Consider the following 13,142-nt stretch of genomic DNA (forward strand, 5'->3'; position numbering starts at 1 on the left):
TCTACTCCAGAATGGTTAGACCAGTTCACAGAAGAAAATTCCATTCAAATGCTGTTGTCTTTCATATTCAAAGAGGTCCAAATTATTTCATCATTGGGGTCAAGGTACAGTGTGTTCAACTGCGACTGATGAGTCCAATATGAGCTCAGACAGCTCTACCACAGGTTGGGATGGAGATGTCTCTAGATTTGCACCTCATGTTCCCTTTGCTACTTTGATTCTGCTTTGATCATAAAGCACAGCATCTTCTTTGATGCAGACATGCCATGCTGAGTGATTCTGTGCCAGAGTCTCCTGTGTCTAATATCTGAGATTAAAGTTCTTCAGAAAGATATTGAGAGTGTCCTTGTACTGCTTGGACCTCTGTGTGAGTGTTTGCTTTTTATGAGTTCTCCATAAAATAATATTTTAAGTAAATGTACATTTGACATTCAGACTGTGTGGCCAGCCTATTGAAGTTGCACTCTCTGTAGTAGAGTTTGAATGCTTGGCAGTTCAGCTTAAGAGCTGAACCTCAGGGTCCATACTTTACCTTGCCAGGTATTCTTCAGAATCTTCCTAAGACAATTCAAATGGAAATGGATCAATTTTCTGGCAAGGTGCTGCTAGACTTTCCAGGTTTCACAGGCATACAACAATTAAGTCAGAACAACAGCTCTGTAGACCTTCAGTTTGGTATGCAGCCCAATACCTCTTCTTTTCTACACTTTCTTTAAGAGCCTTTCAAATGTGGAGGTAGCTCTAACAATGCCTGCATCAACCTCTATATATCAATCTATGTGGACATCCCTGGAAAATATACTGCCAAGGTAGGTAAACTTATCCTCAACATTCAAAATTTCTATATTTGCTGTAACCAGTGGTTACATTTATGGACAGTATGGTCCTAGCTAGTGAAGAATCTCCATTTACTTGGTGTTGATTGTCAGGTCAAAATTAGTACAAATTGCAACAAATCGATCCATATTCTGTTGAATCTCAGCCTCAGAGGCTGCATTGAGTGCACACTCATCCACAAACAAAAAGTTGTGCATCAACTCTCCCTCCACTCTAGTCTTGACTTGTAGCCTTTTCAAGTTAAATAGTTTATCATCAGTGTGGCATCACCTTGATGCCATTTTCAACCTCATTGAAGGTATCTGACAACATGATGGAAAACATCATGCTAAAAAGCATGGGTGCAGGTACACAGCCCTACTTCACTCCTTTGGTGACTGGGAAAGTGTGAGAGCATTGTACTTTGTCCAGAACTCATGCAAGCATGCCATCATGAAACTGGCACACAATACTGATGAACTTCTCCAGCCAATTACATTGTGCCATCAACTTCAACAAATCCTCACAACTGACAGTATCAAAGGCCTTGATCAGGTCACAAATGTTGTGTACAGAATCTCTGTTCTGTTCCTGGCATTTCTCCTGGAGTTGTCAGGAGCAAACACTATGTTGACTGTTCCTTGACCCTTTCTTGCCCATACTGGATCTAATGTAGATGACCATCTTCCAGGTGAAGGATCAGTCAATTAAGGAGGACACTGGCAGGAATCTTGCCATCAATGACTAAGAGACAGATCCTTCTGTGATTGTCACAGGACAACCTGTTTCCTATTCCTTTATAGAGATGGACAATGGGGGCATCCTTGATTTCCTGGAGGTTAACTTCCTCTTGCCATATAACCTGGAAGATTTCAGTCAAATTTTGTATGAGCAGTGGACCCCCTGCCTTGTAGATCTATGCTGGGATGGAATAAACACCAGGTGCTTTGCCACATGAGAGGAGTCTAATGGTATTCAATACCTCATCTTCAGTTGTAAGTTCTGCTAGAGAGATTGATTTCAGCCTGAAGTTTACTGTCAGTGGTTTCAGCATTGATTGATAATGGTCTCTTGAGAACACTATGCATATGCTCATCCCATTCCTCCAGGATCATGTCTTTATCACTGATCAGTCTGGCTCTATTAGCACTAAGTAGATCAAATTCATTAGAAGTTTTTAGCCCATAGTCTTCAAGGCATCTTAGAAGCACTTTGGGTTGTTGCTATCAGTGTAAAACTGAATATCATCTGTCTTCTTACTGAGCAAAGAATCCTGCATCTCTCTAAGCTTCACTTGCACTTTACTTTTTGTTTTTGTTTAAATTTTTATTTTTACACAGGAGGAAATCAAACATATATTTAACCCAATTTAGTTGCAAGTTCCTTAGCTTTTGCCTTTTCCAGCTTGGATATGAGCCACTGACTTTGGACCCAGAACGTTGCCACCCCAGTGACAACAGATCTCATCATATGTGTAGTTGTAATTGTTTTGTTTTGTTTTTAGTGAGGCAATTGGGGTTAAGTGACTTGTCCAAGGTCACACAGCTAGTAAGTGTTAAGTGTCTGAGGCCGGATTTGAACTCAGGTCCTCCTGACTCCAGGGCCAGTGCTCTATCCACTGTACCACCTAGCTGCCCCAGTTGTAATTGCTTTTGATGGCTTATACCAGCTTAACCAGGGCTCCCTTATCTTCAGGGTTAACCTGTGTGAAGGCAATGCTTGTGAAAGTCTTTCTGTGAACTAAGCAGCCCAGTCTGGCTTTACCTTTAATAATACAGTAAGGAACTCCCATTTTTCGGCACAAGGCAGGCAGGAAGACCATTAGCTCAATGGGGTCCACATCATGTGCAATCACTACCAACTGTGCCTTCTTGTTCTCCACCAGGGTAGTAACAGTGTTAACGCCCGCCCTGAGGACAGGTGGTCTCTTAGTGGGGACATCTCCTTTGCCTGCAGCTCTTTGTTCAGCTCGAGCCAGCAGCCTTTGCTTCTTCTCTTGCTTTGTCTCAGGTCTGTACTTGTGAGCCAATTTAAGCAGTTGAGTAGCTGTCTGACGATCCAAAGCCTGGGTAAACTGGTTAATTGCTGGCGGTACTTTCAAACGCTTATAAAGGATAGATCTTTGACGCTGCAGTCTGATGTATCGAGGCCATTTGACAAATTGAGTAAGGTCCCTTTTGGGCTGGATGTCTTGACCAATGCCAAAGTTCTTGAGCTGCTTCTCAAACAAAGGATTAACCACTTTCTTGGCCTCTTGCTTCTTTACAACAGCAGGGGCCGGAGCCACCTTCTTCCCTTTGGCCTTCTTCCCTTTTGGCATCTTGACTGGCAGAACAAGAAAGCTGCATTTTACTTTTGATGCTACCTTCTTGGTGATAGACAAGCTGTCCTGCTGGAGTTCTTGTCCTTTGTTTAGTAACTTCTGAATTTCCCTATAATTGTTGTCAAACCAGTCCAGATGTTTGTGAGTGTTCTGGTCCAGATGAGTATTCTCATCCAAATGTAGTGCTGTACGTCAAATCTTTGAAAGCTACCCACTCCTTTTATAACCAATGGTTTCTGTGTGCTGACTCAGCTTTCCCTCCAGGTCAGCAATGAACTGTTCATGCTCGGAAAAACCCTCTAATCTGTTGACAACTGAGTCTCTCAAATAGTTGTCTTGCCTTAGGGCCACTGCTTTTGTTGATTGCAAGTGTTTAGCTTTGAGAGGATAAGTCTATGATCAGTCCAGCACTCTACCCCACACCTTGCCTTCATCATTCTTACTACCATCTCCTTACAGTGATGTAGCTATTAAATGATAGTGCTTGCTGTGAGGGTGCACCCATGATGCTTTGTTGTATTTCGGTAGACAGAAGACAGTGTTGATGAAAGGCATGAGACACACAAATCCTCAGTGGTAAGTGACCTTGCTATCCTGTTTCCATCTCCTTTGCCTACTCTTACTTTAAAGTCATCCAGAATTACAAGTTTGTTCTCTTTCAGCACATTGATGATGAGCATCTTCTGGCTTTCTTAAAATTTTTCTTTGACTTCATTAGGGTTCATTATTGTGGAAAAATACATACTGATGATGGTGGTATGGCACTTTCCTGCATGTGAATCCTTTGGGGAGGCATACAAGCTTGCTGACTAGACTAGATCTGATTTCAAAATCTACACAGTGCCCCTCATCATAGCAGCCATTCCAGAAAAATGTGTATCCAGCTCTGACTTCTGAAGGCTGACCTTCATTTGCCAGTCTTGTTTCACCCAAGGCTGCTATTTGGATGTGATACCTGCTGAGTTTTTGCAACAAGAGCTGTTCATCTTTCAGGTGTATAGGATTTTATGTTGTCCACGAGCATGTGCACATTCCACATACCAATAGTGAGTGGAATCATCTTCACAAAAAAATTTTGTGCATTTGTGTGTGTGTTTCAACCATAGGTTAGGATCTCTGCCTGCCATGGTAAACTGGCCAGGGTTGGGTGAAGCAGAAAATTTTAGGGTACCTTTTTAAGCCCCTTCCTCATTCCAGGAAATGAGCAGTGAAGTCCTTTTTTTTGCAGGGCAATGAGGGTTAAGTGACTTGCCCAGGGTCACACAGCTAGTAATTATTAAGTGTCTGAGGCTGGATTTGAACTCAGGACCTTCTGAATCCAGGGCCAGTTCTCTATCCACTGCACCACCTAGCTGCCCCGCCCCCCCACACACTTACATTCTTATAGGGAAAAATGAAAATAAAGGGGAGCTGGAAAGCAGAATGGAGAAAGAGGGGAGGAAGGTACTGGGTGTGTGTGGCGGGATAAAGTAGCTGGTATGGAGGTAGATAAGACCAGAAAGTAGTCCCTCAAGATATGACCATCCCAGGGAGGGACTCATCAATCCTTGAGTAAGCTTTGGGTAAGGTCATTCTTATGTGGGCAAGGTAATAATTTGTAGAATTATCACAGCTATGTAGATGAAGATAACTTTGACAAAAAGTTCAGATTAAAAGCATTGAACAATAGCAACTGTGCCTTACAAAGCACACATTCATCTCTATTTTTCAATAAGTCAAAAATTATTAGAGTATAAATTTGTGTATATTATCAGTCACAACCACTCTTTTATGCTGTTTATTTTATTGTTTTGGAGGATTGTGCATTTTGAATTCAAACGGGAGTAAGTATTGCTTTTGCATTATATATTAAGACAGAATTTCTCAATAATTTGTTTCAAAGAAAATTCATGGTGCTTAAAATCAGATAGCCAAACAACCCTATGAGGAGTAGATTCAGAGAAGCTTCTCTATCTCACTCCTAACTGTCCTTCTTCATAGTCATTATCTCTTGGATAGATGCAATACACCAGCCAGGACAGAACAGTTCTCTCTGTGTGTCTCTGTCTGTGTTTCCCTCTCTGCCTCTATCTCTACCTTTATCTCTGATTTTGTCTATCTCTTTCTCAGCTGACCCCTGGATTGGCTTCTGTGTGATCTGAAATTGTGTGAGAGAATGAGAGGTTTAACTTTCAAAGGACTCTTTATTTGCTATGTATGTGAGAGCCCATTTCAGCTAATCCTGGATTCCAGGCTACATTTGGAATAAGAATGAGTAATGACAGGGTTGATTCCAACAAGAGGTATATCCTGTGTTGAGGTTTCCAAAATAAGCAGAGTTACTGTATGTTATGAATTCAGCAGTGTTGAAAGTTGAATTGGAAGCAGACAAATTGCATTATGGAGGATCTATCCACAAAAGACCCAGTGTGATGCAGTGGAAAAGAGCATTTATTCTGGAATGAGGAGAATTGAATTCAAATCCACCCTTCTACACATGCTAGTTGTGTGACTTACTTTCTCTGATCCTTGGCTTTCTCATCTAGAAAATAGGGATAATAACATTTTTACTACCTACCTCATACGAGGGCTAGGATGAAAGTGCTTTGTAAACTTTAAAGTGCTTGAAAATTGTGAGCTATTGAAAATTGAGGGGATGTCCATCAATTAGGGAATGGCTGAACAAGTTTGTTGTATATGATTGTGATGGAATATTATTGTGCTATAAGAAATGGTGAGCAGGATGCTCTCAGAAAAACCTGGAAATACTTGCATGAACTGATGCAAAGTGAAATGAGCAGAACCAGAATATTGTACACAGTATCAGCAATACTGTATGATGATCTACTGTGAATAACTTAGCTATTCTCAGCAACATAAAAATCCAAGACAATTCTCAAGGGCCTATGATGAAAAATTTTATCCATCTCCAGAGAAAGAACTCGTGGAGTCTGAATGCAAATAAAAGATGTGTTTTCTTTATTTTTGTTGGGGTTTTCTTGTCTGTGTTTTCTTTCACAGCGTGACTTTCATGGAAATGTCTTTTGCATAACTATATATGTATAGCCTATGTCAAATTGCTTGCCTTCTCAAGGTGGGGAGGGAGGAGAGAATTTGTACCTCACATTTTGAAAAAGTGTTAAAATTACTTTACATATAATTGGGAAAATATTAAATAAAGATAGTTATGAACAATGTAAGCTATTATTTGAAAATTGGTTGTATATTATGCTTTGGCCCCACTTTCTCCTTTGGATTTAGGCAAAGGCATGCAAAGGAAAACAAAACCTCTCACTCAGGGCAGCTAGGTGGCGCAGTGGATAGAGCACCGGCCCTGGAGTCAGGAGTACCTGAGTTCAAATCCAGCCTCAGACACTTAACACTTACTAGCTGTGTAACTCTGGGCAAGTCACTTAACCCCAATTGCCTCACTGGAAAAAAAAACCAAAAACCAAAACAAAAAACCTCTCACTCACTTTCATATTCTCTTTCCCTTCTCACCCATTCTCCTTCAATTAGCAGTCTTTTGTCCTCAAAAATATTTAATAGGTCCAAACGTAGAAAAGAAGATCCACCCTCCCTCCATTTAAGCTTCTCCAATGAAGTTAGGTAGTAAATGTAAATCATCTAGACCTAGACATATTCTACCAGAAAGCATTTTAGAAACCCAGAAATAGGCATCACAGTCCAAAATCATAGAATACCCTGAGGCCTTCAGGGCCTCAGAAATACTTCGAGGTCATGGAAACATTCATAGTAAAAATAGCACACTGGGCCAATTGCAGTACTTCCAAGAAAAATATCTCATTGGCAAATAAAATATTTTATTAGTAAAGTGCTTGCATTTATCATCTAAAGCATTTCTTAAATGGAAACACCATTCATCTTGACAATTTGACCTATGGTGATTCATCTGTGAGGCTCTCAAAGGGAAGCCCTTCATTAGCTTACAAAGGAGTAGGGGCATCCTACATCCTATGGGACTGTTCCCCACTATGTGATGGTCCCATGACCTGTGGAGGAGCAGGAAAGGGAAAGGAAGGCCAGATAGTATCAGCATTATCCATTTGATTCAATTCAATTCAATGGATATTTACTAAATACCAACTATGTGTAAGGTTTCATGATGAAGAGACAAAGATGAAAAATTACATAGTTCCTATCCTCAAAAAGTTTATAATCTCTAGGTTGCTCAGTGGATAGACTATTGGTCCTGGAGTCAGGAATACCTGAGTTCAAATCCAGTCTCAGGCACTTAGTAGCTATGTGACACTAAGCAAATCACTTAACTTCTATCTACCTCAGTTTTCTCATCTTCAAAATGGGGATAATAGTACCTAGGATTGTTGTGAGGATAAAATGAGATATCCATAAAGTGCTTTACAAGCCTTAAAGTGGTCTACAGATGTTAGTTGTTATAAATGCTAGCTACTCAGGGCAGGGGAACTTGGACGTCCAAACATACAAATATGTTGTAAGATGGATAGGTCTAAGATAAAATAATAGGTTCAAATAAAGTTCTAGAAGAAAATTCAAGGGGCAAGATAACATTTTCAGCTGAGTAGTAAAGGCTCCTGAGCTTGATCTTGAAGGAAAAGAAAATTTCAACAGGTAAAATGTTCATACCTTATAAGTATGGAAGATTTCTGTGCAAATTTATGGAGTCAGGAGAGAACAAAATTGAGAAAGTCTGTGAAAGGGATATTGGAAAAAATGTTGATTAAGGAATAATGTAAATGTATGAGTAAAAGGCATTTCACAATAGATAAATGGTCAAAGGATATGTGTGGGCAATTTTCAAAAGAAGAAATCCAAGCTATAGATAACCATATGAAAAAAAAGATGTTCCAAATCAATAATAATTAGAGAAATGCAAATTAAAGCAATTCTAAGGTTTTATCTCCTCCTCACCAGGGTGACAAAGGTAGCAAAAATAATGAAAATAACAAATGTTGGGAAAGGCTGATGGGGAAACAAGCACATTATTGCACTGTTGGTGGATCTGTGAATTAGTCCAGCCATTCTGGAAAACAGTTTGGAAATATATCTAATCATTAGATTAAATACTAAACTGTGCACATCTCTTGATTCAGCAATACCTTTACTAGACATATAACACAAAGAAATCAAAGAAAAAGGGAAAAGATTCATCTATACAAAAATACTTATGAGTTATTTTCATAGGAGCAAAAATGTTTAGTCTTTCAGTCGTGTCTGATTCTTCATGACCCCCATTTGAGGTTTTCTTGACAAAGATGCTGGAGTGGTTTGCCATTTCCTCCTCCAGCTCATTTTACAGAAGAGGAAACTGAAGCAGAGTGACATGTTTAGGGTCACACAGCTAGTGAGTGTCTGAGGCCAAATTTGAACTCAGGGATATGAGTCTTCCTGACTTCAGGCCTGGTGGGTGTCCACATATTGGGAAAAAGTAAACAAACTATGCTATATGAATGGAATAAAATGCTATTGAGCCATAAGAGAAATGAGCAAATGCAATGCTTCAGAGGAAACTGGGAAGGGATCTAAGAACTAAGGATGAGAGAAGTGAACAGAACTGTAAACATTTATACAATAACAGTATTAGAAATTTTAGAAATTTGAAAGACTTTAGAACTCTAATTAATACAATAGCAAACTATGATCCAAGAGAACTGAAGGTGAAATGTGCTGCCCCGTAGACTTAAAATATAGAATGATACATGAATTTTTGGATATGACCAGTGTAGGAGTTTGTTTGTTTCATTTGATTATATATATTTGTTATGAGAGTTTTCTTTTTTTTAATTGTTGAACTGTGGGATGGAGAGAAAATAAAGCCTTGTTAATTGGAAAAAATAAAGTTAGAAGAAAGGAAGAAAAAGGAAAGGAAGGAGGAAAGGAAGAAGGGAGAGAAGGAAGAATATTGGACTCAAAGTCATCAGAGCCCTGGGTTCAAACCCAATCTCCACTAACTAATCAGGTAGCATTGGGTAAGTCACATACCCCTCCCCACCAAGCTTCTATTTCCTCATCTATAAAAGGGGGTGATAATGTTACCTGCTTCACTGCTGTTTTGTAAGAAAACTTATAAAGTTTTACATCTTAAAAAATCTTAAAATCCTATATAAGTAAAAGGACTTTTAAAATTTACTGGTCTATAAAATGTCTAAAGCCTCTGATACAGAGATACCACTATTGGACATGTAGGCCCATGGAAGTTAAATTGAAAGAAAGGTTTCACATATTGAATTAATAATTAAGTTATGAAGTTATTAAATGGGGCAAGCATGCCTGTTTATTTGGGTACTCCTCAGGGAAGACCACAACTCTCAGTGGGAAATAGGTGGCAATCTCACTTTAATAACCACAAAGGATGAGAAAACAAACAGCATAGAAAATACAAAAAATATAGAGACAAGAAGAGAAAAGTAGGGAGAGACAGCGGCAGATGGAGGTATGGGAATAGGGGATGGGGCAGTAAATGCAGGCAGTGTGGAGAAGAGGGTGGGGAGGAAGAACGGCAGAGAGTATGACTCATGTAACCATGGATTAGAGTTGGGAGCACTAGGCAGCATGGACCCAATGGAAATGGAAGCTGGCAGCTTAGGGGGCAGGAATTTGAGGCCTCATTTTTATAGGGTTTTTTAGGGAAACAGACCAATTCCATTCTGGGCCACCTTGAGGTCAGTTCATTAAAATAACCAAATCTTCTCTAAAATATCAGTAAAACTTCAAAGTTAACATATTCCCAACATCTCAAAGTTATCTACACTTTCTGATGTTCTGCTTGTCTGGAACTGTGGAGGTCTGGGATTTGTCTGGGATTTACATATCATGGGACCAAAAACCTTGGCAGCAGTGCTGAGATGGCTCCCCTTGATTCAGCACATATTATCTGGTTGTGAATTTGGGTTACTACAATGATACATTTTGTAAATTTTGCTCCTTTGATCTTTGTCATGGTTTGTACCTAACTTCCAAGTTTCCCTTTGCAATCTGATTTTCTGCTATTGCCTCTTTGTATTGGCTACTTATAAACTTCTATATTGACCGAAAGAGGCATTGTGGTGGTCAGGGAGACCAAAACAAGATACAATTTTTGGTTTAGTTTTTTGTTGTTGTTTTTGCAGGGCAATGGGGATTAAGTGACTTGCCTAGGGTCACACAGCTAGTAAGTGTCAAGTATCTGGGTCTGGATTTGAACTCAGATCTTCCTGAATCCAGGGCCGGTGCTTTATCCACTGTGTCACCTAGCTTCCCCCAAAACAAGATACAATTTTAACATAATATGCATAGCATTGGTTATAGTAGTAAAAATTGGATTGTGGGGGGCAGCTAGATGGCACAGTGGATAAAGCACCGGCCCTGGATTCAGGAGGACCTGAGTTCAAATCCAGCCTCAGACACTTGACACTTACTAGCTGAGTGACCCTGGGCAAGTCACTTAACCCTCATTGCCCAAAAAAAACAAAAAAACAACAACAAAAATTGGATTGTGGGAGTGAGTGACCAAAGAAATCAAAGAAAAAGAAAAAGGACCTATATTTATAAAAATACTTATAGCAGTTCTTTTTCTGGTGGCAAAGAATTGGAAAATTAGAGAGTGCCCATAAGTTGGGGAATGGTTGAATAGTGTATGCTATATGAATATGATGGGAAATGATTGTGCTACAAGAAATTGTGAAGGGAATGGTTTCAGAAAAACCTAGGAATACTTATATGAACTGGTGCAAAGTGAAGCGAGCAGAATCTGAACAATTTATGCAGTAACTTTTGTTTTGGTTGTTGTTTGGTTGTGTCCAACTCTTTGACCCCACTGGAATGATTTGCCATTTCCTTCTCCAGCTCATTTTTACAGATGAGGAAACTGAGGCAAACAGGGTGAAATGACTTGCTCAGGTTCACACAGCTAGTAAGTATCTTAAGCTGGATTTGCACTCAGATCTTCCTGACTCCAGGCCTGGCATTCTATCCATTTTGCTACCTAGCTGCCTACTATACAATAACTACAATATTGTAGTTATAAACAAGTTTGAAGGACTTAAGAACTCTGATCAACACAATGCACAACCACAATTCAGGAGCACTGATGATGAAATATTCTGCCCATCACCAGAGAGAGAGGTAATGGACTTATAGTACAGACTGTGTGGTATATACATATGCATACACATACACATATACATATATATGTGTTTATGTGTACATATACACACATACATATGTGGATATGACTAATGTCAAAATTTATTTTGCTTGACTATAGGTGTTTGTAAAAAGTTTTGTTTTCGGTTATTTCTCAATGTGGGAGCAGGGCAAGGTGGGAGTGAGAGAATTCAGAAATGAAAATAAAAGAAAATTGAATTAAAAAGAAAAAGAAGGGAAGCTAGGTGGTACAGTGGATAGAGCACTGGCCCTGGAGTCAGGAGGACCTGAGTTCAAATCTGGCCTCAGACACTTGACACTTACTGGCTGTGTGACCCTGGGCAAGTTACTTAAACCCAATTACCTCACCAAAAAAAAAGAAAGAAAGAAAGAAAAGAAAAAGAAAAAACAGGTGACCACCAGTTGAGGAATGATTAAACATGATACATGCATGTAATGAGACATTTCTACATTATAAGGAATGACATACACGAGGAATTTCAAGAAACATGGGAAGACATGCAAGCTGAAGTCAGAAAAATCAGGAAAACAGTATGTGCAATGAACAACATAGGAAGAACAATTAAAATGATACTTAACATTGTATATTTATAATGATCAAACTTTGTCCAGGAAAAGAGATGAAAAATACACATCTTTTCATGGAAGGTGGAAAGGGGATTGTGGGGGCAGAACAATGAGGGTGGAATCTGAACAGAGCATATGTTCTTCAGATATGGTTGGGATGTTGGCTGGCTTTCCTGAATTGGTGGGAGTTTTTAATCTGTGTTACAAGGAAGCCTCCCTGGGTATGGAAGGAGAGGAATTAATTCAATAATTAATGTAATATATTTCAGCAATTTCATGATCCAAGACAACTCTGAAGGTCTTATGAAAAATGCAGTCCATCTACAGAGAGAGAACTGATGGTATCTGAATACAGATTGAAGCATAATTTTTTTTTTGTTAGTTCCTTTATCTGAAGTTTTGTTTTTGTCTGTTTTCTTTCACAACCTGGCTAATGTGGAAATGTTTTGTATGACTGCTCATGTATAGCTTATATTGAATTACTTGAGTTCTTGCAGGGGGAGGGGGAGGAAGGAAGAGAATTTGTAACACAAAGGTTTTTTTTAAATTGACATAAAAATTTGGTTTTGCATGTAATTTGGGAAAATAATTTTTGGGTTTTTTTTTTGTTGGTCTTTTTGTGGGGCAATGGGGGTTAAGTGACTTGCCCAGGGTCACACAGCTAGTAAATGTCAAGTCTCTGAGGCCGGATTTGAACTCAGGTACTCCTGAATCCGGGACCGGTGCTTTATCCACTGTGCCACCTAGCTGCCCCCCAATAAAATTATTTTTTAAATGAAATTAATGTAATATAAAAATTGTTGCTAGATATGCCTATCTGGAAATAGGCTTGACATAAAAGGGGAAGCTGAAAGAGGAAATGGATTAATGCCTTACTCTGGTCTTCATCTTTTGAATGTGGCTTTTGCTACCCAAGACCAGTCACACTCTACCCTTCTCCATCCACCTGGCAGTTTCTGAGCCGTAGTCACTGCCCTCAACTTTATCTCTGCAAAGAGTTTTCTACAGGGCACTGTGATTCATTGTTAGCCTAGGGCAGGGTTTCTTAGCCTTTTGGGTAGGTCCTGGACCCCTTTGGCAAACTGGTAAAGTCTATGGACCCCTTTTCAGAATCATGTTTTCAAATATACAAAATAAAATATTACATATTATGTATATATGTATTTTTCAAAAACAAGTTCACAGGGGCATCTAGGTGGTGCAGTGGATAAAGTACCGGCCCTGGATTTAGAAGGACCTGAGTTCAAATTCGGCCTCAGACACTTGACACTTACTAGCTGTGTGACCCTGAGCAAGTCACTTAACCTTCATT

The 13,142-nt window shown here is 39.4% G+C and overlaps 1 pseudogene; it reads right to left on the bottom strand.

The window, feature by feature from the left end:
• Nucleotides 1–2,175: 2,175 nt before the first annotated feature.
• Nucleotides 2,176–3,151, bottom strand: LOC122755812 (annotated as a pseudogene).
• Nucleotides 3,152–13,142: the final 9,991 nt, after the last annotated feature.

The sequence above is a fragment of the Dromiciops gliroides genome, chromosome 4, assembly GCF_019393635.1.
Source record: "Dromiciops gliroides isolate mDroGli1 chromosome 4, mDroGli1.pri, whole genome shotgun sequence".
Lineage (NCBI taxonomy): Eukaryota > Metazoa > Chordata > Mammalia > Microbiotheria > Microbiotheriidae > Dromiciops > Dromiciops gliroides.